We start from the raw sequence: 11,733 nt of genomic DNA on the forward strand, positions 1-11,733 counted from the left end.
AACGGTATTTGATCACACCAAATGTAGTATTGATTGAATATTTAATTACTGAGCTAGTTTACGTCAACAAAACATGATTATGATTTTGATAAATCATAGAAAACAGGGGGACTCAATCGGGAACCGTCGGCACTTTCCGAAAACGAGATATGCCGACGGTTCTCGATTGAAGATAACTACGTCAGCAAAGAGTTCTCTGTTAAGGATTCGTGTCCCACTCCGCATGCACTGTGTTTTTTTTCTATATGCGGTAACCTCCCCTTAACTCCCGATTTGATATAACTGTGAGCAATTTGGTCGAGGCCACCTCCGTCTATCAGGTAGCTCTATAGGTTGGGGCGATAGTGAAGCAGCATGAAATTCCGGGTCCGAATCAAGGTTTTTTTTCCCCATTCAGAACACTGTTATAGAAAATACTGTATTTTGTACATTTTTTCTTGATTATTTGTCATAAAAGTCCCTCAAGGAATTATTTTCTTTACAGAATTGACTTATCAAAGCTAAAGTCAGGCAGTGAAAAACAGTTTCCAACACTTAGTTACTGTTATGGCCGTGGTACGCGGATAATTAATAGACACAAATCATTAAACGATAAATGAAATAACAATTGAAGTAAGATTATCAATATGTCACATGTTCAGATACCAATGCTCTATCATATGGTTTACATGTGCTGAAGAACAACAATTTAAGTTTATTTATATAGATGTTGATAGGCCATTGATTGTTACGTCATTGGTTTGTGTGAGAAAATTACGTCGTTTTCTCAAAAAATGATGACGTTACTCTCACAAACAAATGACGTAACAATCAATACATGCTCACAAGAGAAGATAACTCTGCAATACGAAAAGACGGAATAGACATGGGTTGGGAAGAAAAGCTTAAAGCTCTTCAATAATATGTTGAAGCCAACACGAGTAAGCTCCCTTGTGTCGAATATTATTCATTTCGTGAAATATTCTCCCTAACGTTTTAAAATTAAAAATGTTTAAAATGCGATTGTTTATTTATTCATTTCGTATTACAATATCACTCGTAATTATAGCCATATATTGTTATTCAGCACTGATTTATGGTCACTATGGTGATGACGTCTTAAAATCAATATTTATTGAGATGACAAATATAGATTACGAGGATACTAGACTAACTAAATTACAGATTTTACACACTATCTCTTCAATATACAATCTACTCAAAGATGCATTGCTTCCAATTAAATACCCATACATTTCCATACAGAGACAAAGTAGCATGTCGATACATAGAAAAGTAACATTTCTTTACAGAGATAAAGTAACATTAATACACAGATACTAAGTAGCATTTCTAAACCGAAAAAAAGTAACATTTCTATACAGAGATAAAGTAACATTTTATACAGAAACAAAATAACATTAATACACAGAGACTAAGTAACATTTCTATACACAGACAAAGTAACATTTCTACACTGAGACTAAGTAGCATTTCTAAACCGAAAAAGTAATATTTCTATACAGAGACAAAGTATCATTTCTATACAGAGACAAAGTAACATTTCTATACAGAAACAATGTAACATTTCTATACAAAGACAAAGTTACCTTTTTCTACAGAGACAAAATAATATTTTTCTACAGAAACAAAGTAACATTATTACACAGAGAATAAGTAACATTTAAACAGAGACAAAGTAACATTTCTATACAGACAAAAAGTAACATTTCTATACAGATAAAAAGTAAAATTTCTATACAGAGACAAAGTAGCATTTCTAAACCAAAACAAAAGAGTAACATTTCCATACAGAGACAAAGTAACATTTCCATACAGAGACAAAGTAACAGTTTTATACAGAGACAAAGTAACACTTCTATACATAGACAAAGTAACATTTCTATACATAGACAAAGTAACAATTCTGTACAGAGACAAAGTAACATTTCTATACAGAGACAAAGTAACATTTCTATACAGAGACAAAGTAACATTTCTATACAGAGACTAAGTAGCATTTCTATACAGAGATAAAGTAACATTAATACATTAATACACAGAGACTAAGTAACATTTCTATAAACAGACAAAGTAACATTTCTACACTGAGACTAAGTAGCATTTCTATACCGAAAAAATTAATATTTCTATACAGAGACAATGTATCATTTCTATACAGAGACAAAGTAACATTTCTACACAGAAACAATGTAACATTTCTATACAGAGACAAAGTAACATTTCTATACAGAGACTAAGTAGCATTTCTATACAGAAACAAAGTAACATTAATACAAAGAGACTAAGTTACATTTCTATAAACAGACAAAGTAACATTTCTACACTGAGACTAAGTAGCATTTCTATACCGAAAAAATTAATATTTCTATACAGAGACAATGTATCATTTCTATACAGAGACAAAGTAACATTTCTACACAGAAACAATGTAACATTTCTATACAGAGACTAAGTAGCATTTCTATACAGAAACAAAGTAACATTAATACACAGAGACTAAGTAACATTTCTATAAACAGACAAAGTAACATTTCTACACTGAGACTAAGTAGCATTTCTATACCGAAAAAAAGTAATATTTCTATACAGAGACAATGTATCATTTCTATACAGAGACAAAGTAACATTTCTACACAGAAACAATGTAACATTTCTATACAGAGACAAAGTAACATTTCTATACAGAGACTAAGTAGCATTTCTATACAGAAACAAAGTAACATTAATACAAAGAGACTAAGTTACATTTCTATAAACAGACAAAGTAACATTTCTACACTGAGACTAAGTAGCATTTCTATACCGAAAAAAAGTAATATTTCTATACAGAGACAATGTATCATTTCTATACAGAGACAAAGTAACATTTCTACACAGAAACAATGTAACATTTCTATACAGAGACAAAGTAACATTTCTATACAGAGACAAAGTAATATTTCTCTACAGAGACACAGTTACATTTCTATACAGAGACACAGTTACATTTCTAACAGAGACAAAGTAATATTTCTATACAGAGACACAGGTACATTTCTATATAGAGACAAAGTAACATTTCTATACACAGACAAAGAAACATTTCTACACTGAGACTAAGTAGCATTTCTAAACCGAAAAAGTAATATTTCTATACAGAGACAATGTATCATTTCCATACAGAGACAAAGTAACATTTCTACACAGAAACAATTTAACATTTCTATACAGAGACAAAGAAATATTTCTCTACAGAGACACAGTTACATTTCTATACAGAGACACAGTTACATTTCTATATAGAGACAAAGTAACATTTCTATACACAGACAAAGTAACATTTCTACACTGAGACTAAGTAGCATTTCTAAACCGAAAAAGTAATATTTCTATACAGAGACAAAGTATCATTTCTATACAGAGACAAAGTCACATTTCTTTACAGAGACAAAGTCACATTTCTATACAGAGACACAGTAACATTTCTATACAAAGACAAAGTTACCTTTTTCTACAGAGACAAAATAATATTTTTCTACAGAAACAAAGTAACATTATTACACAGAGAATAAGTAACATTTAAACAGAGACAAAGTAACATTTCTATACAGACAAAAAGTAACATTTCTATACAGATAAAAAGTAAAATTTCTATACAGAGACAAAGTAGCATTTCTAAACCAAAACAAAAGAGTAACATTTCCATACAGAGACAAAGTAACATTTCCATACAGAGAAAAAGTAACAGTTTCATACAGAGACAAAGTAACACTTCTATACAGAGACAAAGTAACAGTTATATACAGAGACAGAGTAACATTTCTCTACAGAGACAAAGTAACATTTAGACTAAGTAGCATTTCTATACAGAGACAAAGTATCATTTCTATACAGAGACAAAGTAACATTTCTATACAGAGACTAAGTAGCATTTCTATACAGAGATAAAGTAACATTAATACATTAATACACAGAGACTAAGTAACATTTCTATAAACAGACAAAGGAACATTTCTATACAGAGACAAAGGAACATTTCTATACAGAGACTAAGGAGCATTTCTATACAGAGACTAAGGAGCATTTCTATACAGAGATAAAGAAACATTAATACATTAATACACATAGACTAAGTAACATTTCTATAAACAGACAAAGTAACAGTTCTACACTGAGACTAAGTAGCATTTCTATACAGAGACAAAGCAACATTCCTATACAAAGCCAAAGTAACATTTCTATGCAGAGACAAAGTAACATTTCTCTACAGAAACAAAGTAACATTATTACACACAGACTAAGTAACATTTACATACAGAGACAAAGTAACATTTCTAAACCGAAAAAAAAAACATTTTTATACAGAGACAAAGTAACATTTCTATACAGAGACTAAGTAGCATTTCTATGCAGAGATAAAGTAACATTTTATACAGAAACAAAGTATCATTATTTCACAGAGACTTAGTAACATTTCTATACACAGACAAAGTAATATTTCTACACTGAGACTAAGTAGCATTTCTAAACCGAAAAAGTCATATTTCAATACAGAGACAAAGTATCATTTCTTTACAGAGACAAGGTAACATTTCTATACAGAGACACAGTTACATTTCTATACAGAGACAAAGTAACATTTCTATACAGAGACAAAGTAACATTTCTATACAGAGACACAGTTACATTTCTATTCAGAGACAAAGTAACATTTCTATACAGAGACAAAGTAAAATTTCTATGCAGGCACAAAGTAACAATTCTATAAAGAGACAAAGTAACATTTCTATACAGAGACAAAGTAACATTTCTATACAGAGACAAAGTTACATTTTTATACAGAGACAAAGTAACATTTCTATACAGAGACACAGCTACATTTCTATACAGAGACACAACTACATTTCTATTCAGAGACACAGTTACATTTCTATACAAAGACAAAGTAATATTTCTATACAGAGGTAAAGTAACATTTCTATACAGAGACACAGCTACATTTCTATACAGAGACACAACTACATTTCTATTCAGAGACACAGTTACATTTCTATACAAAGACAAAGTAATATTTCTATACAGAGGTAAAGTAACATTTCTATACAGAGACACAGCTACATTTCTATACAGAGACACAACTACATTTCTATTCAGAGACACAGTTACATTTCTATACAAAGACAAAGTAATATTTCTATACAGAGGTAAAGTAACATTTCTATACAGAGACACAGCTACATTTCTATACAGAGACACAACTACATTTCTATTCAGAGACACAGTTACATTTCTATACAAAGACAAAGTAATATTTCTATACAGAGGTAAAGTAACATTTCTATACAGAGACACAGCTACATTTCTATACAGAGACACAACTACATTTCTATTCAGAGACACAGTTACATTTCTATACAAAGACAAAGTAATATTTCTATACAGAGGTAAAGTAACATTTCTATACAGAGACACAGCTACATTTCTATACAGAGACACAGCTACATTTCTATACAGAGACACAGTTACATTTCTATACAAAGACAAAGTAATATTTCTATACATAGATAAAGTAACATTTCCCTACAGAGACAAAAAAACATTTCTATACAGAGACACAGTTACATTTCTATAAAGAGACACAGTTACATTTTTATACAGAGACACAGTTACCTTTCTATACAGAGACAAAGTAACATTTCTATACAAAGACAAAGTAACAAATTTTATAGACACAAAGTAACATTTCTACACTGAGACTAAGTAGCATTTCTAAACCGAAAAAAATAACATTTATACAGAGACAGCGTAAGATTTCTAAACACAGACAAAGTAACATTTCTACACAGAGACAAAGTGACATTTCTATAAAGAGACAAAGTTACATTTCTATACAGAGACAAAGTAACATTTCTATACAAAGACAAAGTACCATTTCTATACAGAGACAAAGTATCATTTCTATACAGAGACAAAGTAACATTTCTATACACAAAGTAACATTTCTACACTGAGACTAAGTAGCATTTCTAAACCGAAAAAGTAATATTTCTATACAGAGACAAAGTATCATTTCTATACAGAGACAAAGTAACATTTCTACACAGAAACAATGTAACATTTCTATACAGAGACAAAGTAACATTTCTTTACAGAGACAAAGTCACATTTCTATACAGAGACACAGTTACATTTCTACACAGATACAAAGTGACATTTCTATACAGAGACAATGTAACCTTTTTCTATACAGAGACACAGTTACATTTCTATACAGAGACAAAGTAACATTTCTTTACAGAGACAAAGTAACAGTTATATACAGAGACAGAGTAACATTTCTATACAGAGACAAAGTAACATTTCTTTACAGAGACAAAGTCACATTTCTATACAGAGACACAGTTACATTTCTACACAGATACAAAGTAACATTTCTATACAAAGACACAGTTACATTTCTATACACAGACACAGTAACATTTCTATACAAAGACACAGCTACATTTCTATACAGAGACACAGTTACATTTCTACACAGATACAAAGTGACATTTCTATACAGAGACAATGTAACCTTTTTCTATATAGAGACACAGTTACATTTCTATACAGAGACACAGTAACATTTCTATATAGAGACAAAGTAACATTTCTATACAAAGACACAGTAACATTTCTATACATAGACACAGTAACATTTCTATATAGAGACAAAGTAACATTTCTATACAAAGACACAGTAACATTTCTATACAGAGACACAGTTACATTTCTATATAAAGACAAAGTAACATTTCTATACAGAGACACAGTAACATTTCTACACAGAGACACAGTTACATTTCTATACAGAGACACAGTAACATTTCTACACAGAGACACAGTTACATTTCTATACAGAGACAAAGTAACATTTCTTTACAGAGACAAAGTAACAGTTATATACAGAGACACAGTAACATTTCTATACAGAGACACAGTTACATTTCTACACAGATACAAAGTGACATTTCTATACAGAGACAATGTAACCTTTTTCTATATAGAGACACAGTTACATTTCTATACAGAGACACAGTTACATTTCTACACAGATACAAAGTAACATTTCTATACAGAGACAATGTAACCTTTTTCTATACAGAGACACAGTTACATTTCTATACAAAGACACAGTTACATTTCTATACAGAGACACAGTAACATTTCTATACAAAGACAGAGTTACATTTCTATATAGAGACAAAGTTACATTTCTATACAGAGACACAGTAACATTTCTATACAGAGACACAGTTATATTTTTATACAGAGACACAGTTACATTTCTATACAGAGACACAGTTACATTTGTATATAGAGACAAAGTAACATTTCTATAAAGAGACAAAGTTACATTTCTATACAGAGACAAAGGAACATTTCTTTACAGAGACAAAGTCACATTTCTATACAGAGACAAAGTATCATTTCTATACAGTGACAAAGTAACAGTTATATACAGAGACAAAGTAATATTTCTATATAGAGACAAATTAACATTTTTATACAGAGACACAGTTACATTTGTATATAGAGACAAAGTAACATTTCTAGACCGAAAAAAACAAACATTTTTATACAGAGACAAAGAAACATTTCTTTATAGAGACAAAGTATCATTTCTATACAGTGACAAAGTAACAGTTATATACAGAGACAGAGTAACATTTCTTTAGAGAGACAAAGTAACAGTTATATACAGAGACAAAGTAATATTTCTAAACCGAAAAAAACAAGCATTTTTATACAGAGACAAAGTAAAATTTCTAAACCGAAAAAAACAAGCATTTTTATACAGAGACAAAGAAACATTTCTAAACCGAAAAAACAAACATTTTTATACAGAGACAAAGGAACATTTCTAAACCGAAAAAACAAACATTTTTATACAGAGACAAAGTAATATTTCTAAACCGAAAAAAACAAGCATTTTTATACAGAGACAAAGGAACATTTCTTTACAGAGACAAATTCACATTTCTATACAGAGACAAAGGAACATTTCTTTACAGAGACAAATTCACATTTCTATACAGAGACAAAGGAACATTTCTTTACAGAGACAATGTAACATTTCTATACAGAGACACAGTTATATTTTTATACAGAGACACAGATACATTTCTATACAGAGACACAGCTACATTTCTATACAGAGACACAGGAACATTTCTATACAGAGACAAAGTCACATTTCTATACAGAGACAAAGTCACATTTCTAAACAGAGGCAAAGTAACATTTCTTTATAGAGACAAAGTATCATTTCTATACAGTGACAAAGTAACAGTTATATACAGAGACACAGTAACATTTCTATATAGAGACAAAGTTACATTTCTATACAGAGACACAGGAACATTTCTATACAGAGACACAGGAACATTTCTATACAGAGACACAGTTACATTTCTATATAAAGACACAGTAACATTTCTATACATAGACACAGTTACATTTCTATATTGAGACAAAGTAACATTTCTATTCAGAGACAAAGTAACATTTCTCAACCGAAAAAAACAAACATTTTTATCCAGAGACAAAGTAACATTTCTTTACAGAGACAATGTAACATTTCTATACAGAGAAACAGTAACATTTCTATACAGAGACTAAGTAGCATTTCTATACAGAGAAAAAGTAACATTTCTATACAGAGACACAGTTACATTTCTACACAGAGACACAGTTACATTTCTATTCAGAGACAAAGTAACATTTCTCAACCGAAAAAAACAAACATTTTTATCCAGAGACAAAGTAACATTTCTCAACCGAAAAAAACAAACATTTTTATACAGAGACAAAGTAAAATTTCTAAACCGAAAAAAACAAGCATTTTTATACAGAGACAAAGGAACATTTCTAAACCGAAAAAAACGAACATTTTTATACAGAGACAAAGGAACATTTCTTTACAGAGACAATGTAACATTTCTATACAGAGAAAAAGTAACATTTCTATACAGAGACTAAGTAGCATTTCTATACAGAGAAAAAGTAACATTTCTATACAGAAACAGAGTAACATTTCTTTACAGAGACAATGTAACATTTCTATACAGAGACACAGGAACATTTCTATACAGAGACAAAGTCACATTTCTAAACAGAGGCAAAGTAACATTTCTATACAAAGACCCAGTTACATTTCTATACAGAGACACAGTTAAATTTCTATACAGAGACACAGTTACATTTCTATACACAGACACAGTAACATTTCTATATAGAGACACAGTTACATTTCTACACAGAGACACAGTTACATTTCTATATTGAGACAAAGTAACATTTCTATGCAGGCACAAAGTAACATTTCTATAAAGAGACAAAGTAACATTTCTAGACCGAAAAAAACAAACATTTTTATACAGAGACAAAGTAACATATCTATACAGAGACAAAATAACATTTCTAAACCGAAAAAACAAACATTTTTATACAGAGACAAAGGAACATTTCTAAACCGAAAAAAGCAAACATTTTTATACAGAGACAAAGAAACATTTCTAAACCGAAAAAAGCAAACATTTTTATACAGAGACAAAGTACCATTTCTAAACAGAAAAAAACAAACATTTTTATACATAGACAAAGTAACATTTCTAAACAGAAAAAAACAAACATTTTTATACAGAGACAAAGAAACATTTCTTTATAGAGACAAAGTATCATTTCTATACAGTGACAAAGTAACAGTTATATACAGAGACAAAGTAATATTTCTATATAGAGACAAATTAACATTTTTATACAGAGACACAGTTACATTTCTATTCAGAGACAAAGTAACATTTCTCAACCGAAAAAAACAAACATTTTTATACAGAGACAAAGTAACATTTTTATACAGAGACAAAGTAACATTTCTTTATAGAGACAATGTAACATTTCTATACAGAGACACAGTAACATTTCTATACAGAGACAAAGTAACATTTCTATACAGAGACACAGTTACATTTCTATACAGAGACAAAGTAACATTTCTATACAGAGACACAGTTACATTTCTATACAGAAACAAAGTAACATTTCTATACAGAGACAAAGTAACATTTCTTTACAGAGACAAAGTAACCTTTTTCTATACAAAGACACAGTAACATTTCTATACAGAGACACAGTTACATTTCTATACTTAGACAAAGTAACATTTCTATACAGAGACAAAGTAACATTTCTATACAGAGACACAGTTACATTTCTATACAGAGACAAAGTAACATTTTTATACAGAGACAAAGAATCATTTCTATACAGAGACAAAGTAACATTTCTACACTGAGACTAAGTAGCATTTCTAAACCGAAAAAAGTAATATTTTGTACAGAGACAGCGAAAGATTTCTAAACACAGACAAAGTAACATTTCTACACAGAGACAAAGTAACATTTCTATACAGAGACAGCGTAAGATTTCTAAACACAGACAAAGTAACATTTCTTTACAGAGACAAAGTAACATTTCTTTATAGAGACAAAGTAACATTTCTATACAGAGACTAAGTAGCATTTCTATACAGAGAAAAAGTAACATTTCTATACAGAGACAAAGTAACATTTCTTTATATAGATAAAGTAACATTTCTATACAGAGACAAAGTAACATTTCTTTATAGAGACAAAGTAACATTTCTATACAGAGACTAAGTAGCATTTCTATACAGAGAAAAAGTAACATTTCTATACAGAGACAAAGTAACATTTCTATACAGAGATAAAGTAACATTTCCCTACAGAAACAAAGGAATATTTTATACAGAAAAATAGTATCATTTCATTAGAGAGAAATACACTTTAGTACCAATTATATTCAGAGACGTAGTGTTTTCACTTTATTTTGCAGCTTATACAATGTAACACATTGTTTATATCATTCATAGAAATTCTGACGCCCGATTTCTATGAGGCACTTTTCTATTGTGACATACTTGTGTTTATATGGCAACATGGTTTACACGTGCAGTTATATCTCGACACATTCTTGGTTTCTATGGTGACGCCCCTATCGTATCTATGGTAACACGTCTAAACTTAATAAAGTGACAAACATATAAAGTTGTTGCACCTTTACGTATTCCCTTGTACAATGAAGCATACTTACGGTTGTGAGGATGGAGATTACTGACCCAACCACTTTTACGGACCTGGATTTGTATCGCAATTGTAGGTACTGTCAAATCAATGTTTTGAATTAGTATCATTCAATTCAATTATGTCCCGTTTTAAGTAAAAGGGGGGAAACCCTGGACCTGCTCAATTGGTTTTAAAACTAGGCCAAAAAAACACCAACTGAATCTCCATTTAAATCAATTACATTGTGTACTTTTGTGTCTGAGTGAAATGTGGATTCGATATCAATGATAACATGTTATTAAGGCTATATGCTACCTTACATATTTGACCTCATTTTTTATTGGAAATATGTTACCTGAAAACCCAAAATCATCGATATATCTTTTAATTCAGAAATATCTGTTTGTTGTTTACGTGGTTTTATTCGTATGTTCTTTTCAAATGTGTCTTTAATTTGTGTGTACATTTCAAATGTGTCATCAATTCCTGAGTACTTTTCAAATGTGCCATCAATTCTTGTGTTCTTTTCAAATGTATCGTCAACAATTTTCTATCTTTCAAATGTGTCATCAATTCTTGTGTACTTTTCAAATGTCTCATCGATTCTTGTGTACTTTTCACGAGT

Source organism: Mizuhopecten yessoensis, unplaced genomic scaffold, assembly GCF_002113885.1.
Source record: "Mizuhopecten yessoensis strain PY_sf001 unplaced genomic scaffold, ASM211388v2 scaffold2515, whole genome shotgun sequence".
NCBI lineage: Eukaryota > Metazoa > Mollusca > Bivalvia > Pectinida > Pectinidae > Mizuhopecten > Mizuhopecten yessoensis.